Source organism: Clupea harengus, chromosome 13 (assembly GCF_900700415.2).
Source record: "Clupea harengus chromosome 13, Ch_v2.0.2, whole genome shotgun sequence".
Classification (NCBI taxonomy): Eukaryota; Metazoa; Chordata; class Actinopteri; order Clupeiformes; family Clupeidae; genus Clupea; species Clupea harengus.
Window position 1 is genome coordinate 24,237,075 of NC_045164.1, and position 24,481 is coordinate 24,261,555.

Consider the following 24,481-nt stretch of genomic DNA (forward strand, 5'->3'; position numbering starts at 1 on the left):
AATATTACAGTTCTAAGTCTGTTCTAAGTTCTAAGCTGGCTGATGGGGAACATTTGAAGGGCACACACACACACACACACACAGATGAAACAACTTTGGGTCAGTCCTGAGGGTTAAGCACGTAACTAACGTTCACGATTTTAATGTTTACCCCTGAATTTGTTTTGTGCCATAAGATAAATTCAGTTTAGAGATTCAGCCTCCATGTTTGCGTGTTAAGTTTGTTTATATCAAATGTGTATGACTATTCAGCAGATCTTATGGTCGTGTTTGTCAGGTTATGCTGTCATGGTGGTATCTGTCAGTTTGATGTGATCATATGTTAGTGTGTGTAGTGTTATTCACGCTCACATAACATCCTGATTGTTCAACTACCTGTCCAAATATTCAGATCTTTGCAAAGCAGCCTACGGGTGGCCAGTCATCCAGAAGTGTAGCCAGGTTTGTGCTATTCCCTGCTGTGCTCTGTCAGGACCACTTCACCCTATCTCCTGTTGATTGACGCGCCATTTTCATCAGCACGGTAGGCAACCTGAAATCAAACTCCACCCAACCACGTCTCTGTGTGGCCTGTTGAGGATGTGAGGTTGTTTTTCCACTTGCCATGTTAGCATTCGTTCTTGCTTCACGTGTTGATCCTTTGAGTTGGGTCTGGCATTACAGTACCATGTATGAGTATGTGTTAAGCCTTTGTGTTGGGTCTGGCATTACGGTACCATGTATGAGTATGTGTTGATCCTTTGTGTTGGGTCTGGCATTACAATACCATGTATGAGTATGTGTTGATCCTTTGTGTTGGGTCTGGCATTACAGTACCATGCATGAGTATGAGTCACCAACAGAACAGGCTTCCAATGTATGACAAGCTGAAAGTGCACAATTGAGCTTTAAAATAAGTATCTGTTATTGAAGAAAGCTATTATATCTGAAACGTGTGCTTAAGGCCAGCGCTGGTTAAACACCTCTAAATGATGCAGGAGAAGAAACACAAACAGCATGAGGCTTCTGGTGGAAACAGTCAGACTAGCATAAAAGCATAAAACTAGGTGTGCTTTTATTTTATTTTTTTACTATTTTTGAACATATGTATCTAGTTCATTCTTAGCACACACACACAGAGAGAGAGAGAGAGAGAGAGAGAGAGAGAGAGAGAGAGAGCAAATTTAACCACTTAAATCAGGGCTCTGAACTGATCGACAGCTGACAATTACTGTGGTAGGGTTGTGCCTATGATGAGTTCGGAAAACCGAGGGAACTGCCTTTAGGATAGATCCACAGATTGAGCTATTGATTTGAATTCTGCTAGAGTCTTCATTGTTAGAAATAACAGAAAATGTAGGGCAAACTGAAATGGTTACGTGTTTATGAAATGCGTTGACATTTTAGCAAGTAAATGTGATTCACTGCAGTGCAGAGTCTTGACACAGAATTGAGACCAAGGCTTATGTGATCATATCATTGAGTCCATTTGTGTAATTGCCAGCAGTGGCTAGAAATATTAGCAATCTCAGGGTCATAACATACTCACCGGGGCAGCACAAGGGAGGATTATTTTCATGTGATGCAAGTGACGACAAGAATGTTTGTGCAGAGGCAGAAAGGTACAGAGACAGAGAGAGGCAGAAAGGTTCAGAGACTCAGAGACACAGAGAGGCAGAAAGGTTCATAGACTCAGAGAGGCAGAAAGGTACAGAGACACAGAGACACAGAGAGGCAGAAAGGTACAGAGACACAGAGAGGCAGAAAGGTTGAAAAACACAGAGAGGCAGAAAGGTGCAGAGACACAGAGAGGCAGAAAGGTTGAAAAACACAGAGAGGCAGAAAGGTTGAAAGACACAGAGCTAAAGAGGCAGAAAGGTTGAAAAACACAGAGAGGCAGAAAGGTTGAGAGACACAGAGAGGCAGAAAGGTTCAGAGACAGAGAGACACAGAGAGGCAGAAAGGTTCAGAGACACAGAGAGGCAGAAAGGTTGAGAGACACAGAGGGTTAGAGAGGCAGAAAGGTTGAGAGACACAGAGAGGCAGAAAGATTCAGAGACACAAAGAGGCAGAGAGGCAGAAAGGTTCAGACACAGAGATGCAGAAAGGATCAGAGACACAGAGCTACAGAGGCAGAAAGGTTGAGAGACTCAGAGAGGTTGAGAGACACAGAGACACAGAGCTAAAGAGGCAGAAAGGTTGAGAGACTCAGAGAGGTTGAGAGACACAGAGCTAAAGAGGCAGAAAGGTTGAGAGACTCAGAGAGGTTGAGAGACACAGAGACACAGAGCTAAAGAGGCAGAAAGGTTGAGAGACTCAGAGAGGTTGAGAGACACAGAGCTAAAGAGGCAGAAAGGTGCAGAGACACAGAGGGCTACAGAGGCAGAAAGGTTCAGAGACAGAGAGGCAGAGAGGCAGAAAGGTTCAGAGACAGAGAGGCAGAGAGGCAGAAAGGTTCAGAGACTCAGAGACACAGAGAGAGGCAGAAAGGTGCAGAGACACGGAGAGGCAGAAAGGTTGAGAGACACAGAGAGGCAGAAAGGTGCAGACACAGAGGGCTACAGAGCAATGAACAGACTTCCAGTTTCAACTCACCCTGGAAACTTTCCTGCGTGCTCTGGGCCGCTTCCCTCGTATTACTCCCTGCCAGCAGGTGTCCCAGTGAGCGTCCCACCCTAATGTGTGAATGATTGGAAACGGTAGGAGGTGAAGTGGGGGGATATGTGCTTTGAGAGAGGAAACCTGCTCTCAGGATGTGAGGTGGATTTAACTGCTATGACATCCTTTTACAAATAAACGGTCGTGTCCTGTGCTCTTAAATGTCTCAAATCCAAAAAGGAAATTGAATTAGGTGTTGCACTGCATAATATGTGAAATTCATATAAAGAAATACCACTCCATAATAAGTTGTTAGCTCTACATATGCTTGTGTGTTTGTGTGTGTGTGTGTGTGTGTGTGTGTGTGTGTGTGTGTGTGTGTGTGTGCACAAGTGTGTGTGGTTTCTGTGTCCCACTATAAAGGTCCGGAGTTGTTTTCCCCATTATGCTGTGTGATAAAGGGTTGCCCTTAAAGGTATCATCATGTGTAGTCTTCAAACCTCACACACACTGGCCCAGATTAAAAAAAGTGGAATCCTGTCAACAACTCTTACGCTGTTTCCCACAAGCGAGGGGTGGGAGGTAGCACTGGATACACACTTGAAAAACAACCCCTAGCATCCTCATCATCCAAGCTCTGGGTAATTGCTTGCTTGGCCCCTCATGTAATGATTCCTTGCAGATGTCCAGAGGAGGATCAAACAGGTGTGGGGGATCATTTGATGTCTGCCTTGCGCGAAGCCTCCTCGAACTATTTGGCTGAGCTGGCCAGGGGAATGGCAGCGTCTTGTGTCCAAACACATTCACAAAGATCAATGCACATTGACGAAACTCGGCTGGTATAGAAGATTCTATGATGATAGGGTTCCACTGTGAGTGTGGGGTTTCACTGTTTGATTGCTGTCAAATATTTATGGCTCCTCCGAGATTTTTCTGGCAGCTTTTTTGGCTCGGGTATTGCTGCTAATTGACCTAATTGAGAATAGGTCTATTAGAATTGCAATTATTAAGAGGATGATAATGGAATGAGATATCAAAAAGTGAATGAGATATCAAAAAAGAGAATATGATATTGAAAAGATGTGAAAGAAGGATGGGTCTGAAATAGTATGCACAATACTCATTTCTCTCTCTCCCTCTCTCATTTTCTCAGTCTCTGTTTCACCCCATTGCTCTCCCTCTCTACAAACTTCTTTCTACCAGCTCTGCCTTGAACTTAGGATACCTGGCTAATTTCCTATTTCCTTTGGTACATTGAGATCTTACACTTGCATTGCAATCAATGTCTGTGACAGATACTTATTAGTACTGCGATTGTTTTATTATGGTGGTAATTCCTTGCAGTGACTAGAACAGTGGAGTAGAGTAACAATCAAACAATCATATTAATGACTTTATGCTTTAATGAACAAACTACCATTACATAGTGTATTGTTAAGGTTTACAATAAACGTGCTCTTTTAGAAAATATCGTAACAAATAACCTGCTCAAGATCTTTTCTTTGAACTATAATGTATTCTAAATGATTGACAGCTGATATTGTCACTCTGTAACTCGCAGTCTTTCTAATCCTACATAATTCAAAGGCTTGTGGACAGCCAAGGAGAGCTTCATGTTACTCGTTTTAGATTTCTACATCAACTAAATCTAATGTTCCTGTCTAGTTCCTTTTGTGTTTCAGAGTAAATCTTACATAACCATTTCTTATCCGTCCTACACTTCTGGAAACATCAGCTTGAGGCTAAATTCTGCGTACAAAAAAAAAGGTTTTTATCAGTGGCATATAGTAGGCAGATTAAGGAGGTTGAGCCTACGGCTTTACCTGGGCACCTTAGAGGGCTAGGTTAAATCAAACGATTTATTCCAATTAAAAAAGCAAAAAAAAGAGAGAATTTGTTGTTGCCAAAAAATGCCATGTTGGTCATTATTTATAATATGATAATACAATATGAATAATTTATATATATATATATAAATTTATATATATATATATATACTTAATAACTTTGGTTCTAAGCCTTGGGAGACCTACTCTGTGATCGGTGTGTCTGTTTCGAGGAATAGTTGACAGTTTAAAAAACTGATCTCGTCCAAGCAAGAACATGGGCTACAGAAGCCCAACAGTGCAGCGTTGAGAGCATGGTGGTGTGGCTGTCAGTGTCAAAAGGCTCTACTGGAATCCAGTCAAATCAGGAACTTGAGACCACCACAGGCAGCGGAGACAACAGCATCACTGAATCCTTTTGGTGCCAAACCAATTTCGGTGCAATCGATGTGGCAAAAAGACAAGCCGAAGTGTGTGGAACGTGAGTGGGTTGAGGGTCAAGAGGCACAACATATTCATGTTTCTGAAGGGTTTATACTCATCTGTCTCATGAGCCTGGGACCTAAAGGGACCGGGAGGAAAGAATGGGGGTGGGGGGAGTTAAGGAACACCGCTTTCCCCTCCCTCAGTATCCATGGCTGAAGTGTCCTTGAGCAAGGCACCTAACCCCAACTGCCCAGGACACTGTGGCCAAAGTGGCTTCCCACTGCTCCGTGCGTGTGTGTGTGTCTGTGTGTGTGTGTGCTAATTGCTCACCCTAAGGGGATTAATAAAGTATCTGAAATCTAAAAACATCTTGAACAATGGGAGGCAGGATAATTGGCATTTGTTGCAGCTGTTGGAATGTCAGGGGTGACAGCAGCAATTTTGTAAACAGTGAAACCCAGTCCATTGTAGAGTAGTACACTAAAGAACATGTAGTTACCAGCAGAACGCGGGAATCAGCGCTTAACTACAACGGCGGGGGTCAGGAGAATGAGAGGTATTTTTAGAGGTGTGAATCATGTACGCAGTAAAGAGAAAGTGGTAGGTGTGTGATGGCTGGCCCCAGCGGAGATGAACGTGGAAGAGGGTACACCGAAGGCAGGTTTGCTCAGAATGATGCATTAGTTTGTTGACATCCTATCTGCTAAAGTAAAGAAAAGTTAAAGAGGTCACAAAAGGCATGTTCTAGGGCAGCGACTCCCAAACTTTTCATGGCAGGTCCCCCTTTCATAAGGAAAGATAAATCACATATTAAGCTACTTTTTAATAACCAAAAAAAAGATGCCCATCAGCTTTTCTTAAAGATTGTTTCTGCATTTGAACAGTTGAAGACGATTTCAATTTTATTTCATTAATCAGGTAATCTGACATGCCCCCCTTGCAGTACCTCCGTGCCCCCCTGGGAGGCCCTCCCCTCTCTTTGGGAACCCCTGTTCAAGGTGTTTCAGTCCTCCCCTCTCTTTGGGAACCCCGGTTCTAGGTGTTTACCTCTCAGTTGGGAATAGGGTCAGTGCTTTACTTAGTTAGCCATACATTATGTCAGAAAAGGAGAGACATTTGACAGCTCCCACTGAGCTCCATCTTGTAAGAGGTAATTTTCATAGGCTTCAGTATCATTGCACAGGCTTGGTGTTTTGTTTTGTCTGTAAGTCAAGATGAATGTTTTTTTTGTAAGGTCCAGACGAAGAAAAATGATGAGCATTTCCTTGAGTTTGAGATTTGTCATCCAGTCATTGTCAAAATCATCTGTAATCACATGACACTGGCAGACACACACATCTCCTGATGAAGCCACTCCACCCTCAGAGTAGCATGCCCCCCCCCCCTCACTCCCACGGTCTGCTCTTCCAGTGAGGAGGGCCTCTGCTGCAGCAGATTAGAATCCTTCCCCTCTCTCTCCCCGAGGGGGGGGGGACGACGACTGTGTGGCGGTGAGGTGTTGACTGATTAACCCGTCCTGGCAGACGGGAGGCAGCCCAGAGTGCTGGGGGGGGGGGAAGAAAAAGAAAAAGACAGCGGTTGGCCCAGCCTGTGCCCAACATCCCCGAGCTCACATCAAGAGCTCGGTCACAAATGAGGAACAGATTCCACCCTGACACACAGCCAGCCAACACTGCCAGCTTTAATGGGACCTGATTGCCAGTGTGTTGCCTCACCTGGTGTGGAGGCTCAGGCTCTGCCCATTAAGGTGTGCCATTGTTGAGATTCTTTCTTTACAAAAGCAGTGAAAGGGAGAAGCTGGACCTCATGTGACAGAAGGTGTGACAGTATTAACATGCCTGTGCAAATGCTTCGTATGCTTGTTACGGACATGTGCAGAGGCTGAAGAATACAGCCTTCCTGTAATGGTAAGGTTCCAGCGTATAGGGCTATGTCTATGTATCAATTCTGTCTTTATTTTATTCAATACTTTCCTTCCTTTTTGTCACTTTTCACTTTTTCGAGGTTTGTAGCTACACAGCTGACACATGTTAAACCTTTTCCCTTCATAAAATCTTTCCAAACGTGCCACCAAGAGTTCATTTCCATATATCTCCTTTCAATAAATGAATGTTAAGGGAAGGTGATACATATTATGTTACTAGACGCTCAGAACTAGCAGTGAAGATTATTAGTTTGCATTATAATAGGAAGAAATAGCAATGAAGCATAGGTGGGGGGTCACCATTCTCAGTAATCATTATTTTTTTGATACCAGGGAGATCACCAAAGTTGGCTTGGAGTTGCCTGTACTTATTATCGCAGTGGTAGTCCTGTGTGAATACGGTTGAAGGTGAATAATTACTCTCAGCTGGTGCCTGTGGGTCTCCTCCATTTCATTACAGATATCAGTAGACTGTATTACTAATATAATGAAAATTAATTGGTGTTGGAATTCAACTTGTTTTATCTACCTCAGTTGGAACGGTTGGATTATAAATGTGCATTTTGTTAATTGTTATTCTGTTTGAATCCAAAACTTATATTATGCATTTATACGATTTATATTGATTATGGTTTATATTTATATACTTGAATTTCATCGGGATAGATTAACATTGTTTACTGAGTTTTTACTCACACATGTTGTATATTTGTGTTTGCTTTACAGATGTTGTATATTAGAAAAGAGTCCATTTTATCAACATGTCATATCAAATTCCATATATCAAAAATGTTTATACTATAGCTGATTTGGATTAACTCTGAGTCTGTCCTATTCTCATGCAAACCTAAAATACCTATACTCTTACCACTGATAGATTATCATGACTTCAAATGTTAATACCTATACTCTTACCACTAATAGATTATCATGACTTCAAATGTATTGAAGATTTGCGATGTGAATTGCAAGTTTTGCCTCAGCGTTAACATGCCTGCGTTTCTTGGCAGTAAAACCTCCCCGATTAAGAGTGAACAGAGGGGTCTCCGTGGATCTCTGACGGAAGGCGGCTCCTCTCTCCCCTCCCTAGCAGTCCCCAGTGGGGTGGAGGCAGGCAGATTAATGCGGGCCCGGTCACATTTGTCAGAAATGGATAAATGCCGTCCACCAGAGTGGCGGTCGCTCCATCATCCCAGCAGAGCCCCTGCTCCCTGGGCAGGTGAGGGGGGGGGGAGGAGACTCTGCTGGCGGGGGAGCAGTCGGAGGGACGGGCCTCACCTGGGTGGCGCTGGCTGGAGCTCCGAGCTTGGCTGCGGCTGGGCTCTGGCACTGAGGGGTGGTGATGGTGATGGGAAGGAGCAGAGCGAGGCACTCGGCACTCGGCAGCGCTGACAGATTCACAAGGCCCAAGGCCACTCCATCACACTGGCCGGGAGTGAAGAGGTGTGAGTGTGTGGGGAGGGGAAGGGGGGCGACCGCTAGAACAGGTGGCTCCCTGGAACACATGGTGTGTGTGTAAATCTGAAGATGTCTATTCAGGTCTTGCCAGGCTTTGAGTACAGACTGGGGTTGATTCCTGTGCCCCCCCCCCCCACACACACACATCCAAAGCTCATGACGGCACATTCATCAGTGCTTCCCTGTGTGTGTGTGTGTGTGTGTGTGTGTGTGTGAGAGTGTGTGTGTGTGTGTGTGTGTGTGTGTGTGTGAGAGTGTGTGTGTGTGTGCGTGTGTGTGTGTCTTTGTGTGCCACTGAGACATACAGCTTCTCTGCTCACTGCCACCTCAGGCTGTGTTGTGTCCTTGTTTGATTCCTCTGCTCCTCCCGGTACAGCCCAGCTTGGGTCAAACCAACCTTCCTTCTCGCGAATGGCTTGCAACCAATTTATGCAAATTACAACAGTGAATTAAGATATTTATCTTACTTCGCATTGTGTTGATCCCTTAAGTGCTCCTGCATAGTTCACATGCAAATGCGGCCATAAGAATTTAATTGAATGGTTTTTTTGCACAGCCAAACCTGAACAAATATGGCTTTCTGTAGCAGTGTAGCAAGGATGACACATTCTACCAAAAACAGAGAACACACACAACCATTCATTTTTTTTATGTGTCATTGCATCATTAAGACCGCCCACATATGCCACACAAATATCGAATTTTGGACATGCATGATTAAAAAGTGTATCAAACGAAATAACAGACATTCATAACCCTTTATACTAACACAAACTATTTTACACAGAAGGCAACAGTTGAAACCCTCCACCATCAGGGCTGGATTAACAGAGGGGATAAGGGGCGCCTCAAACCCCAGGGCCCTCAGGCTGATAGAGGAAGTAGGCCCGCATTGGTTCGTTGTACATTTCTATGGCATTCCTTGTTCATGTATGGGTGTACTGGCTGAAACTATGGGCCCTAATGTCATTGACGGGCAAGGAGAAACGTCTGCCACGCGTGAACTAAAGCTATAGTGTGGCGAGTGGGAGCATTGTGCTGACCCACCCATGTTTGAGTTTAGGATCTTGCTCATGGTATTAAATTAGAAAAATATTTATCCAAGTTATTAAATTAGCTTCAGTTCATGCGTGGCGGACTTTGCTCGTTGCTGTCAGATGTAGAGCATTTCATTATACACAAAAAGGCAGACAGAAATCTGCTGTGTGAGTTTATTTAGAGTAGGCACAAAGTCAGAGAGTTTTAATACCAGCAACTTAAACATCTTAAAAGTACCCTCGTAACAAGTATTTTACGAAAGCCACCGCCAACACTGTGCATCAAGAAAGGAGATGATGGCTAACTACAGGACTGCAGAGAAAGGAGATGATGGCTATCGACAGGACTGCAGAGAAAGGAGATAATGGCTATCGACAGGACTGCAGATCACTAAGGCACTAGGGGAGCACACTGCTTTAGGTGATCAGCTCCTGTTTAGTTAAAAGTAGCCTTCTCTTAACTAGGACTGTAGCTGCTGCCCAGTAAGTTGATAAGAAGACGCTAGTTGGACTGTAGCTGCTGCCCAGTAAGTTGATAAGAGGACGCTAGTTGGACTGTAGCTGCTGCCCAGTAAATTGATAAGAGGACACTAGTTGGACTGTAGCTGCTGCCCAGTAAGTTGATAAGAGGACGCTAGTTGGACTGTAGCTGCTGCCCAGTAAGTTGATAAGAGGACGCTAGTTGGACTGTAGCTGCTGCCCAGTAAGTTGATAAGAGGACGCTAGTTGGACTGTAGCTGCTGCCCAGTAAGTTGATAAGACGCTAGTTGGACTGTAGCTGCTGCCCAGTAAGTTGATAAGAGGACGCTAGTTGGACTGTAGCTGCTGCCCAGTAAGTTGATAAGACGCTAGTTGGACTGTAGCTGCTGCCCAGTAAGTTGATAAGAGGACGCTAGTTGGACTGATTTCACTATTTCTCTCACAGTTATTAACAATTTGTGTAGTTGAGCTGTTATGGAGTAGCCTAAGCTACTAGACCAAACCCTGTGTGTGTGTGTGTGTTTCTCTGTGTGTGTTTCTCTCTCTCTCTCTGTGTGTGTGTGTGTGTGTGTGTGTGTTTCTGTGTTTTATGTGGAGATCTAGCATTTCATTTGCGTTGTATAATCATGTTGCCTTCATTGTGTGATAGTGGTCTTCTGTACATTCAGCCTTGATCAAACAAAATAGTTTACTAATTAATCATACCTGCAAAGCTTTCTGAATATTGCAGTGTCAACTCAGATTAATAGGATTTCTGAGTGTTATGTTTTTGACATTCTAATTAGCTAGTTCCTCACAGCTGGTGTCGCTGAGTTGTCATTGATGAAGTGTTGCTATACCAAAGTGTGCCTTTGTTGTGTTGTGCTGGTGCTAGTGAGGATGTAGCATTTCATTGTAGTCACAAATTGGTACATTTTCAAGATGAAAATATTGTGTGATCATTTTGAGGGGGCCCTTTGATTAGGTGTGTCCCCGGGGCCCTTTGTGTTCTTAATCTGGCCCTGTCTGGCCACCATACTTTTATCTGTAAAGAAGATGTACTTAACACCATGCCTTTCTACCCTCATGTTTTTTTTTTTACAAAGTTTGGTGATAAAACATTTTGAAGACATTCGTGACCTACTTTTGTTGAGGCATGTGGATGCTGGCAGCAGGCAAATAATCCACTTAAAGTGGGGATAAATGATGCTGAGGAGAGGTTCAAAGAGCACATCCATCAGATCATAGGAGCTCGGGCTCTATGAGGTGAGTGTGTGGGTCGGGACATTGATCATGTCCCTCATTGAGTGCAGAGAGTGGTAATCAATGCCGGGCGAGTGAGATGCTGCCATGATGGAATAGTTTGATGTGTTGTGTACACAACAGCTCTGCATTCATATCCAAGCATCGCAGAGACATCTCTCTCCACACGATGTCCCACCCGCCATCGCTTTCAGTAAGTGGCCAACAACTCGGGTTTGAGCATACATTTCCAAAACACTGTCTACCCCACACAGCATGTAATGGTCAGTTTATTTATTTTACAATCCAACTGAGCATCAGCGCCTCAGTACCTCATCAGAAAACATCCACCCACCTTAGACCATCACTCTCCTCAACAACCCGTCCCTCTCGCTCGTTCACCCACCCCATACCCCCACAGCACACCAAGCATCGTGCCCCCCGCCCCAACCCCCCTCCACTCCCAGCGTTATTGCTTTACCTATAATGAGGATGGGTAAATAAGACTCAGTGGGCATATTAACTTTCCCCATAAAAGGCCCAGACACCCTACCAAATAATTAACATATGCATAATGAGGCCTCTAAAAGAGACTGTAAAACTTGTAGTATTTCTGTAACACTGTGTAGGATTAGATTAGCCGTGGAGTATATCAGGCATAGTGCCAGGTTATCTCTGAACATTTAATTAGCCAAACAAAACAAACAAATTCAATTAAAAAAAAGAGATTGTAATGTGAATACAGTTTACAGTCATTATCAAGTCTGCCAAATGGAATTAAGCACTACGATCATAATGTGTTGAATTGCTAAATTAAGCTCTATGATCATAATGTGTTGAATTGCTAAATAAAAAATGGGTGCAGTCAGTGGAGGTTTCTGGGAGTATTTGGAATACTGGTATCATAGTCCTTGGAGATAAGAAAATCATCACTAATCACAAGCATTTTGGTACGTTGAACACAAAGTTTTGGATAGGGGGAAAGGACTATAGAAGGACTGTAGAAAGCACTCATTTAAACCTTGCAGGCTCATAGCAGGATTTCCTTTTCTCTCCTCACTGCTTATTGCCACTCAGAAGCTCACAGTTGGCTGTGCACAGCCCAGCGCATCCTTATCGCTAATCACTGGCAGGAGTGGTTCCCCCTTTAGAGGCTTATGAAGGCCACGAGCAGGCAGCTGGGCCCTGTGTGCAGAAGTTCTCCTCCTGTCCAATTAGAGGACCTCTAATAAAGCGACGCTCCCTTCCTCTCTGCCTCGGCGCTTGCAGTCTATTAAGCATCAATGACGGCGAGAGGCAGTCATAAATAAACAGCCGGACCCCCAGGGACAATACACTGGGTAATAGAGATCTAACAAGGGGCTGAGGGAACAGGATTTATATTTCATGCTTTGGCTGGAGAGCGAAGACAATGGAGGGACGGCGAGAGATAAATGTAAGCGTTCGGACCGTTTAGCTGCGAGGCAAGGTGAGTTGGTGAAATGCGCATGTTATTTTTCTTTTTACTAACGAACATGTCCATGAATTCTAGTTATGTAGATTTCTTATTGTTCCACTGTTTCTGAAACATAAAAATGATCCATCTCCACTCACCGTTTGGTCGAAAGGAAGTTTTGATTGATAAGTTCTAAATTTCCCCCCTTCAGCCCACATGTTAGCAAAGTTAACACAGAATTGCAAATACTCAGAGACGAGGTAAGACCCACAACTAGGTCACCCCAGGTATTAATGCATCCGTTTTTTTTTTCTTCTTCTTCTCAAAAAAGCAGAGGTTTGAACTAATGACAGGCGGAACCGATCTCCTCATCCCCTTATCCTCCATCTCACCTGCGAGTCAAAAGGGGTTCAAAGGCAAACACCCTGGAGGAAAACAGCGACTTGGCAGCCATTAGCTGAGTTTTTGAAAGGTCTCCCCCTCTCTCCTCTCTTTCCCCTGCCTCGCTCCGACTCGCTCCCCTAACGTCTGCAGCCCCTCAGAGGCTAATCTATGTTAAATCTACTTTCATTACTATGCTCCACGGCTAATGTTTTGCTTCGAAACTGTGTCCTCTTAATGAGAGGGGCGAGGAGAGGTCTGGGTGCAGCAAGCAAACAGATCGATGAGCGAGCCGCCGTGCACATGTGAGGCAATGCTCTGCTGGTGAGTGTGTGTGTGTGTGTGTGTGTGTGTGTGTGTGTGTGTGTGTGTGTGTGTGTGTGTGTGTGTGTGTGTGTGTGTGTGTGTGTGTGTGTGTGTGTGTATGAGTGTGTGTGTGTGTTAGGCAATGCTCTGCTGGTACCCAGGCTTCAAATGAATGCCCCTGACTGTGGTGGGAGGCCAAGGACCTGCATGAACAGGAGGGCCACGGGTTAGAGAGCTAATGAAGGAGTTTTATTATGAGAAAAGCCAACCCATCCCCAGGCCTTCATACAATGCCCAGTGGCAATCACCACCATCACCCATTCGTTCAGTTCGTTATGGTGAAATAACTGACACATAATTCATCCTAAATTAATTTAAATGGTATGTCTGTGTCTCTCCACACACACACACACACACACACACACACACACACACACATATATACATATATATGTAGAACAGAGTGCAATGAAAGAGAACAAACAGGGTGTGTGCAGTATGCACCTTTGCAATATCACTGATATGAGTCTAAGTATTCAGTTGAATAGAATATGGAATATATATATATATATGCATATGTATGTATGTATGTATGTGTATATATACCTTCGATAAGAGGTAATCGTGACCAGTGCATGACTTATACACAGTGCAATACTTTTTATGGTGTTTCCATGACGCTAATGGGATACCTCACAATGCCCTGGCTGTTAGGAGGCGTGATTATGGGATGAATAACAGCGGGCACTAAATTCCATCTCAGGTCTCAGTCTTAATACTCTGCGCGCACACACACACACACACACACACACACACACACACACACACACACACACACACACACACACACACACACACCAGGCCATCCGCTGGAAGTAGAACAGAGTGCAATGAAAGAGAACACACAGGGTGTATGCAGTATGCACCTTTGCAATAACACTGATGAGAGTCTAATAAGTATTCAGTTTAATAAAATATGGAAAAACATTAAAAAAAATGTATTCCAGACTAAGGTTTGATTAACAGTTTGCAACTTAGACCTTGAAGATTAAAGATGAACCTAGATCAACCTTAATGAAATAAAAAAACCTACATAGATTCTACAACAGTCTTTTGCTAGATACATTCATACAGTTATCATGGAGTATGGATTTACACATTGATGTGCTCATGTTTAAACTCAAGTCTGGTGGTCTTGTTCACCATTTTTGGATTCACCTTCAAGATATCGGACTCAGCTTTCATAAGTTGACTAGCTTGTTAATCATTAGCCATGCTATGGTTGAGCACACCTTACGTTCATTCTGGCAATGTGTCAAGTACAAATCAAAAAAAAAAAAAAAAAGCATTCATCTTAATATTAAAGGGCACGCCACAGAAGAGAATCACCAAGCAGGTTTCATCCTTGTATCTATCTGATTTGGTAGCTTGATCAGTACCTTCTGCTAGGGCATTTCTGATAGACAGTGACATTTTGAACACCAGCAATGCATTTCAATTTGTGAACTGACTTTTATACAGATCAGAAATATCTCACTTCATATTTTTGTCATTTAATCCACATCTTGTGAATTCATAGTCAATGTCTTGGTCATTTAAAGCCTTTCATCCCCCACTGTGCATTTATGAAGTCTTTTTTGTGAAGTTTGTGAAGTTCCACGTACTTCCACTCTTGCCATCTGTTTGCTTGTCAGGTTATTTTCACACTAAGACTGTAAACAGTGTAAAGTGGTGACCTATGTGAGCGCAGCACATCTGTGGCTGGTAGCTATCTTTAGTCTTTCTTATTGACAACAAATACTGTATATCTTAAGCAGCCTGGAAATTGGCACTAATTATGAAAATCTAGTTTAGTGAAGGCACTGCTTTTTTTTCACTTTTAGGAAGAGAGAGGAGATTAGTGAAGTTGAAAGGCCTTTCTTTCTCAACGTCTTGTTTTTTAAGTTATTAAATAATGGGGTTCACATTATCTATTTCATTTTAAGGAGAAAGTGTGTCAGAAAGATTAAACAAGGCTCAATGGGGATTTTCTTTTTTTTTTAGTTTAGTTTTGTGGCTCTATGCTGATCCTGTGTGAGGGGGCTGTGCAAAGCCGAATCAGTGTGTGTGTGTGTGTGTGTGTGTGTGTGTGTGTGTGTGTGTGTGAGGGCAGCAGATTGGGGGCTGTGTGAAGCCGAATCTGAATGGACGTGTATTTGCATGGCTTTGAAGGCAGCAGTGTCCTGCCCCTGTGGGTCGAGTCAGGCTGCATCAGCTGCTCCTTCAGCAGTCCGTGGCCAGATGCATTCCTCTCTCCATTCGGGACAGAATGGGCTGCCAGTTGATTGATTTGGACTCTTATCTCAATTCAGCCCGGTTCTGTGGAGTCCAAAACCCAAATTGCTAACGGGCAGAAAGTTTTGGGGGTTTGTGTATGGTTGCTGTGTTTATGCAATTATTGACAAACTTTTTTTTTTTTACTATTTTGCCTCTGGACTTTGCAGTTAGACACAGTGGCATTGTGCTCGTAGAGAGAGAGAGAATGGATAAAATATCCCTAGTGGGAATGGACTTCAGTATGCAGTATTTTTTTTGTAATAAAATTGTTTGTTTTTAATGGCAAAACCATTTCTCAAAAAACCCCATGGTGACTTCTGTGCAGGACAAGAATACAAGGCCTGCCTGTGTGGCTCCTTCCATTACAATTATTATTATTATTATATATATTTTTTTAATTAGGTTGTGAGGACAAAGAAAACTTCTCCCTCCCCTGTATAAGGCAGCATTAGCAAGACTAAAACTAAGGGACTGAATCCAAGGGCATAAGATGTATATATGCTCTGCATGTGTTGCCTATGGAATACATATGTATATTTGATCAATATTATTGATTTGATATGTTTTTGTGCTTAACCCTCTAGTTGTCACAGTGACCCCAAAACTATTTTCAAACATGGCAAAATAATAGAAAAGCGGTGATTAAACTCCACGGCGGTCCAGCTAGCTACCTAAAATGACCCCCCCAAAAAAATGTATTTACAGTGTACCTGCTATAGAAAAAGAAACGCCTATTGTCTTTGAGTCAATATGACCTGAAATAACCTTTGATGTAGAACAAGCTATATGAGCTGCTCTGTCTCACTCTGTGTGCAGTAGTCAGTCCTTTTCCTCACGCTCCTAATTACCTGCTAGAAAGTCAATTTCAAGACAGCTAATTTAGCATGCTACCTACAAGCATTGCATTGTTTCCACGGTTAGACCTAAACATTTTACCTAGCCTCTCTGGTGATGGTGACCGAACATAATTACACAAAAACCATCTCATTTTTTAATTTGTGACAATTTAGAGATAGCGTGAGAAAATCATTGGCCGCTGCAGCTTGGCTATGGCATTGTGCAGGCCTATCGGAGTAGTGGAAATATAGCTAAATAAAAAAAGAACACAGGGGCAATGCAGGCATAAGCTGAAGCAAATAACTATGATTTAGCTGTTCCAGCCAAGCATCACATTTGACACAGGTTCAAATTGGGTACCAATTGCCTAGAATGGGTGTGCATTTATGAGGAAATAATGTGGATTATTCCTTACATAATCCACTTTATCCGGTGTATTCCTCCAAAATATCTTAGTTTGTCAAACCAAATGGTAGTTTTCCCTATGTTCGCTACATGTTCCACACATTTGCAATGCATGTGGCCTTCCACCAGGGGCACTAGAGAAAGACTGAAGCAGCCTATTTAGTTGAATTCTACACAAGTATTTGCAACACTGTGCCAAATTGTAAAGCTGTACTTGTAGGTCATAATGACCCAGGAGTTATAGGGCGTTAGGAGGGTTAAGATAACCTCCTAAAGTTAAGTCCTAAAGCAAGTACCGACAGCAAAGAGGATGCCGTACTGACTGGCCGAAACAAAATGAACACGATGAGTGATGGGTGTTGGAGAGTAGCCTTAAGTGGCGAAGAGCCTGTACTAATGCAATCTCTGCTCATTCCCTTAATGTTAGCGCTGCTATCCAGATGACTTGGAAAGTACTGCCACTATAATGTGCTATGCCAGTTACTGATTGGGCAGCCAGCAGTCACAATGACTCAGCATGTGGGACCTTCTGGAACAGTCAAACGCTCCTCATCCACAACACTTTCCTGTCTGGGTGGCCTTGTCATGTTTTGAAAGCCCCCCCCCCCCCCCGTAGCATCTAGTCAAGCATTCTCCATCACCTTAAACCCGTGGAGTCACCATGGACGTGGACAGGAGCGGAAGGTTACCTGTCGACATCGCCCTCCAATGCACCTTGGCTGTGCGTGTTTTGGTGCAGAGAGCAGGCACGAAGTGAGGTCCTCTCAGGTGTGAGCTGATGTGCCCAGACAGAACGAGCGATGAGTGGTGAAAAATTCATCCTCCGGAGAGGGGAACTGGCCAAAGCAGAGCCTGCAGCACCGGCCCAAAACATACAGAGAGCAGCTCTAACCTCCAAACAAAAAAAGATAACAAAAAACGACACGGAACACATTATACAATATTCCAGCATTACATATTAATGGCACCCTGGGTGGGATGGAGAGGAGAGGAGTGTGTGTCGGGGGTGAAAGAGGAAGAGAAGTGTTGCACGGTGAGTTTCAAAGTGACATTGCCCGCCGCGGTCGCCATGGGACCCACGAGAGAAGAAACGTCAGACAAACGTAACCTTTGTCAATACCGCTTAACAATGATTGCACCGCGGGGCCTCCTGTCATGTAGTGGTGGCTGCATCGGCACAAGAATTAGTTTCGACATGTTTATCATAATGAGAGGGGGGAAAAAAAAGGCCTCGGCTAAAAGCTGTTGATGCACTGCGTTTTCTTCCCCCGTGTCTGTGATCCACACCTTAGTCTTTCTCTTTCCATTTTCCTCAAAGGGAAATCCTCCCGCCGGAATACAAACAGACACGACGAAGCGCCCTTCGACCCTCTCCATTCCTGGCTCGTTGTCGCCAGCCTCCAATGAAGATGCGTGAATCAAAATGGCAAGATGCCGCTGCCTTGAAATGCGAAGAGAGAGGTGACTAATTTCCATCTGCATAGCTCTCTCAGTTTGTTAACCGCAGTGTCAGTTACCGAGGATATCGCCTTTGTTCTCGCTTTCCCTCCCGGTTCTTTTTGAGCGCAGGAGTGGAAGAGGCTGGCACATCAGGCGCTCATCCCGATTGTGATGTGTCTTTATCAGGCCTCTGGCAGGTCCCTTTGAGGTGGGAAGGAGGCTGGACTGTGTGTACATCCAACCCTTGTTTGAGCTTGAACTACCAGTAGCATAATTTAAACGAGTTTCAGCTCCTTTTATTCGTATCTATAAACAGCACATGAATGGGTGGTATGAATAGGTAGGAATTACACACAAACGGAAAGCGGTCTAAATATTTATTTTTGTTTTCACATGATGATGAGGGGAGAAGCCTTCTTTTGTGGCTGTCATGATAGGCCCTCTACACTTTTGCTGCAGGCTTTGAGTCACCATGGAAATGTTACTGCATGCTGTGACAGTTTCATAAACCAACTCTCAACACCTCGTGTTGTTTTGATGTTTTTTTTCACTTCTTTACAGAACCTTTGTCTGAGTTCATTATTGGTGAGGTTTGACAGCCTTTTTTCTAGTTTACACGGGTGTTCTGATACGTAAGTATACACACACACTCACACACATACACACACACACACACACACACACACACACACATACACACACACACACACACACCTTATTAGTGTGTAAGACTATCCCTCCACTCCGTTACATATTGTAGCGCGCTTCTCTGTGTTCCGGGCTATGGTGTGGTCACCCATAATTCTGTGTTTGTAGTGGCTGTAGAGTGTTAATGTGTAGTTGTATGTGTAACGTTCGATTTTGGAATGTATTGGTGCTCCCCTGTTATGTTAAGGTCAGCGTGTATCTGCTGTTAGCGATTGGAAGTCAGGCTGTTGCATGCCCCCTGTCTAATTTCTCCTGCATTAGTCTTGCCGTGTGCCTTCTGTGTCTGTGTCCTCCGTTTGAATAGACGGCATGAGTGCCAAAGAGAAGTCTTTACTCCAATCATCGCTACATTGGTGTCAGAAGTGGGATAGCGTCCCCTAGTGGAGTGGAAGGGATGGAGCCGAAGATGACTACGTTGAGGACCGGATCCTCTGGCTGTGGTGGGGAGAGGCATGGTCACTGAGCTCGATTCCAACAGCCCTGAGGGGGCTAGTTCTGCCCTGGGAGCAGCGCAAAGGAGCAGCTAGCGCCGGACTGCCGCAGAGCCCAGCACCTCGATGGAACTCGGGGATCACGCCACCGCTCCCGAGCTCGTCGCAAGCGGGGGAACGTTGCTGTTACGTCACCAGCGCCTCTCCGGAGAGGTCTTCCCACCGTGAGCTGAGGGGTGTGGCTGCCGCGTCATTTACAGCCCGGCCCAGAGTTCAGCGCTCTGAAGCCGCCGTTGACCTCCAGGGCCGAGGATGCTACGGCTTGAGAACATCTGCGGGCGGCTACTGTTCCAGATCACCAACTGGTAGAGAGGCATCTTCCGTTCACCACCGCTGAAATCCCCTCACATTCTGAAAAACACTCACAACACTCTTCTTTACTGCATCACTGCCTGTGTTGAGAACATCCCAATCTTTTGTCAAATTTGACAGGTTCCTCACTTTCCATACACACAAACACACACACACACACACACACACACACACACACACACACACACACACACACACACACACACATTATTAATGCTGTGTCGAGGTGAACTCAAGCTTGTGGGAAAAGTGAAGTTACCCACTTGACTTGACAAAGAGTGCAAGCGGAGCTCAGTGTAGCAGCCTCAGAGCTCAACTGCAGCCAGCCTCTCCAGAGAGCCCATGGCTGACAGCAGCGCGTCGTGATGACAACCCCCAAATAAACAAAACATGATAGCAGTTATGCACTCTTACCACAAAGAGCCAGCAGCTGCCAAAACACATGTCAGGGCCAAAGCCCACATGAAGCACACTTTAGAAAGAATCATGGAGTGATTGACACTCTCTGTTCAGACTTCAGACTGCAATGTAAGTGCTCAAACCTAAATGATATTGTCAAGTTAAAATACTTATTTATATGATGAATCAATCACGATTCATGCCATCGGTCTATAATGAACCATAATATGATTGTGTGATTGCTGTGTTCTTTTCAGAGAAATCCTGCAAATGTGACAAAGCAACATTGAATATGGAGTATTAAAATGCCCTAGAGAGGATGAACACTCCAAGGATTTGAGTGATACACTCTACGCCGTCACACTCTCCAGTGACCCACACACACTCTACGCCGTCACACTCTCCAGTGAGCCACACACACTCTACGCCGTCACACTCTCCAGTGAGCCACACACACATTTGTAATTATAGTGTTACCACAACCACAATTGTCACAATTTTCAAAATCCACAATTTCACAATCACTCTGCCATCATTTTGCCAAGTTTTGTCATTTCTGATGAGTTGAGTTTGTTCTGCAGTCATTCAAAATACATCCAATATTGAGTCAGTACAACATAATTACGCTAGAAGCACCAAATATTTGGTTTTGATTACAGTCATTGTCCTCTCTCATTATTTCTACGCATTCAGACCTTGTCAGTTCCAAAAAAAAACTATTATTTCATTCAATATTTATCTGTGAAGGTTGCTACTATTTCCTGTTCTGATTGCTACTCTACTGCTTATAGCTTTCGATGTAAGTGTTCTTTTTGTTCATAAATGATTAGAAAGTGTGCTGGCATTGATAGTGTGTACAGGTTTATATTGAAATATAAGGAGCCTAGATGTGTGTAGTAATATTTTTTGCAGTAGCAATAGAATCAAATCAGAGGCTGCCATAGGCATCACAAACTCTCACTGTTAAAAGTGCTGTCATTGGCCTCAACATTTAACAAGGAAAGTCCAGCATCAATAGGGTTTTCTGTATGTCTAATCCTAAAATGGCCATAATTTGTGGTCATATATTTGATATATAATTATATAATACAAGGAAACATTACTTTTTGCAAAACTATGCAGGGGTTGGGAGAAGGCAGTCAACTTAAACCATTCCAGAGTGTTCTACCTCAGACTATGCACTTAGAAGGCCCCTCAGACTCAGACTGTGCCCTTAGAAGGCTACTTAGACTCTGACTGTGGCCTTAGAAGGCTCCTCAGACTCAGACTGTGGCCTTAGAAGGCTCCTCAGACGGTGCCCTTAGAAGGCTCCTTTCACAACATCAGCCATGCCTCAATAAATCTCAAGTTCCATTCCTTGAGTGGCTCACTCCACATTGTCCATTAGACACTCCAAGACATTCTGAGTGAGAACCTTGAACAGTTTATTTTTCTATGGTGTTTCCAGAAGTACTATGGATGGCTATTGACTTCTGCTAATATAATAGTGTTCTATAGTGTCTAAACAGCTAGGGAGATTAGCCACAGAACACGGATACAAACGGCGAGACACACATACACACATGACCAAGTCAGAAAGAGTTTCAAATGCCAGAACTGTTGCTGTTGTCTGTGACATCTGACTGTATGTTTTTGTACCACAGGGCCTCTCAGAGGAACTTGTTAACTATTTCAGGAAATCACAACCTTTTGGCGTTTTTCCACTCTTGCAAAAAGAACCAAGAAAGCTTCTGGAAGATAACCCTTTTTTAACAATAATGCAAACGGGTGAAATAAAACAGAACAATGAGTCGACAGGCGTGTGGGGCCAAGCACAGATATGAAGTACATGTTTCTGTGTCAACCCTTCTTTTTGGTGTATACCTTGATACCTGACTCGCTGCCAGCGTTTGAGGTATAGCGCACATCTCACCCCTAGTATGCAACAACGTTATGTGCTCTGTTGTGATCTCGGCCGTATGGCTTACTGCAGTGTTTGTTTAACTCCTTGTAGACTAGCCTCTGGCTCGGTTTACCATAGCGTTGCAAGAGGTCTCCCCTGGCTACTAGGGTTAACAAGGGACGCCAAGCTGACGTGGGTCCCTCCTCAATTCCCATTTCCTCTGGGTCCTTCCTTTTGTATGGCAGTCAAGGTCAAGGTAGGCAGAGCACTGCTGTAGTGGTTCATATTGTAACTCTTTTAAAGTGTCTGAAGAAATGTTTTTATATTCAAATGTCTATAAGATCACAGCAGCAATTGACCACAGTTGATAGTCTGGCCACTGTTTTCCTCCGTTTATTTCTTTCATTTAGTTCCTTGTGTATCGACTGGTTTAGTTGAAGCCACGTGTCTCGGGTGCCTAACCAAGGCTGAGTTGCAATGTATCATTGTATGGGTACATTTAATTTACTATTCTGCCCTTAAGTTGCTGTGTGAACACCCCACCAAGGGTTGAGTGTGGAGTTTGACACAACCTGTATAAGCTCGTTCTCTGTGTGATTTATCTTGACCTCACAACGTTTTGCAGTATTACACTAGTGTGTGCATGAGTGTTTTAGTAATCACGTATGGCTGAATAGTGGTCGGAGGTACTCTAGCAGTGTTACTGTAGTTACTCTGGGTTGGCCCCCCTGGGCCTATGTTATGTGTTTTGCTTTCTTTTCTTTTATGTCTGATGTATGTATTGTCATTGTGTTTTGTTACCCCTGCCAAGTACAAACAAAAGAAGACCTGTATTGAAATAAATTATTTATTGCTTATAACAGCCTCGGTTTGAATCCATTTAATTGGGTAACATACGAAGTACTGGGTAGCTACTACCTTAGCAGCTAGCCTCCAGTTGTTAAGGTGTTGTAGCAGTTGGCCTGGGGACTAGCTAGGGTGACCAGGCGTCCTCTTTTACCCGGACATGTCCTCTTTTCGAGACCTAAAAAATGCGTCCGGCAGGGATTCCAAAATTGTCCGGGATTTTGCCTCGTCGGATATTTGTGTTTTTATGGGTCTTTCACAAACGAATTATTTATTGCATCCTTACAAGTTTTGGAAAGGGTATCTCCCTTACGTTCCACCTTCTTGCGCGAGCTCTGACTGTAGAGAGAACTGTCATTGGTCGACTGCCTTTCCAGTGTTGCCAGATATGATAATTATCCTCCAAATACGATCATTTTAAGCCTTTGATACGATACGCCATTTCCAATCTGGCAACAGTGAGCACCTTGCCGCCTCCACTAGTTGTATCATTTGCAATAGTACATGACATCTGCATGTAAAATAGATGTAAAAACTTCGTCGCGGGGGAGGGGGCGGGGTCATCTGCATGTTAAAAAGATGTCCAAAAACTCCGTCGCGGGGGAGGGGACGGGGTCCCGCGACAAAGTGTCCTCTTTTTCACAAACTCAAATCTGGTCACCCTAGGACTAGCCCATGGTCACAACAGGAAGTCAGGGTACGTCTCAACGACACTTTAACCTTTTTCCATGAAATGCCATGTCAAAGGCCTTCATGTCATTTTTATTCTACGTCGTGCCTTATCTCAATTCACAGCAGTGCTATAAATGAACATTGATTTTGCCATTGATGTATATGACACACGACACACATATTCCTCTCCCTGGTCTAAGACGAGCCAAAGACTCACACAACCTCTAGTTGGCGCTAAGGGAATTACAGATAAACATGTCTATCGAAATATGTGCTCACTGGGTCTCAAAAAACATGACTTTGGTGTTGTTAGCACTTTGCTCTACCAATTGAGCTACACGATCTAGCCATGTCTAGCTCCCACATCCACCTGGTTTCATGGGGATATGCACAGATCTTCCGAGCCCTACCTGCCGCCATTTAAAGCACTCCATCTTCATGCTTGTCAGCACCCCCCACAGAGAACAGCCACTAAAATATTCACCCTTTTGAGCTTGTTGGTCTAATATATTTAAATTCAGATATTTCTATTCAGGACACGCATGAATGATCTTTTGAGGGCAAAAACTGTGGTAAACATCAGGGATAAAGAAACTCTACAATTCCTTGCAGACAGTGATGATGCAGGAATTATAAATCACCGTCTATGGCCTGTTGTTAGCAAAACATGCAATTTTTATACCTCATGCAAGTCGAAGAGGCTGTGCTTTGCACATCCAATTTCAATATGTATGCTTGGTGGGTATATGTCTGGATGAATATGTGAGTCACAGGTTGTAGACTTATGACTTATATACTTAGTATGAACTTAACCCTCCTATTATGTTCAAATTTTACCCACATCTATTATGCTTGGGGTCAATTTCACCCCAGCAATTTAAACCTCCAAAAAATGATTATAATATTTTTTTTTACTCAAGTTTATGTGTCAGGTACTTTAGGTTTGTTTGTTGACTACCTAAATAGCCCTTAAAAATAAAACAATACCCCCACCCACCCCCCTTATACATCCAGAATACATGTTACGCTACTATGGAGAAATATGCAGATCACCATCAAATCTCACTGATTGACTCAAAATTGGAAAGAGATATCCTTCTGG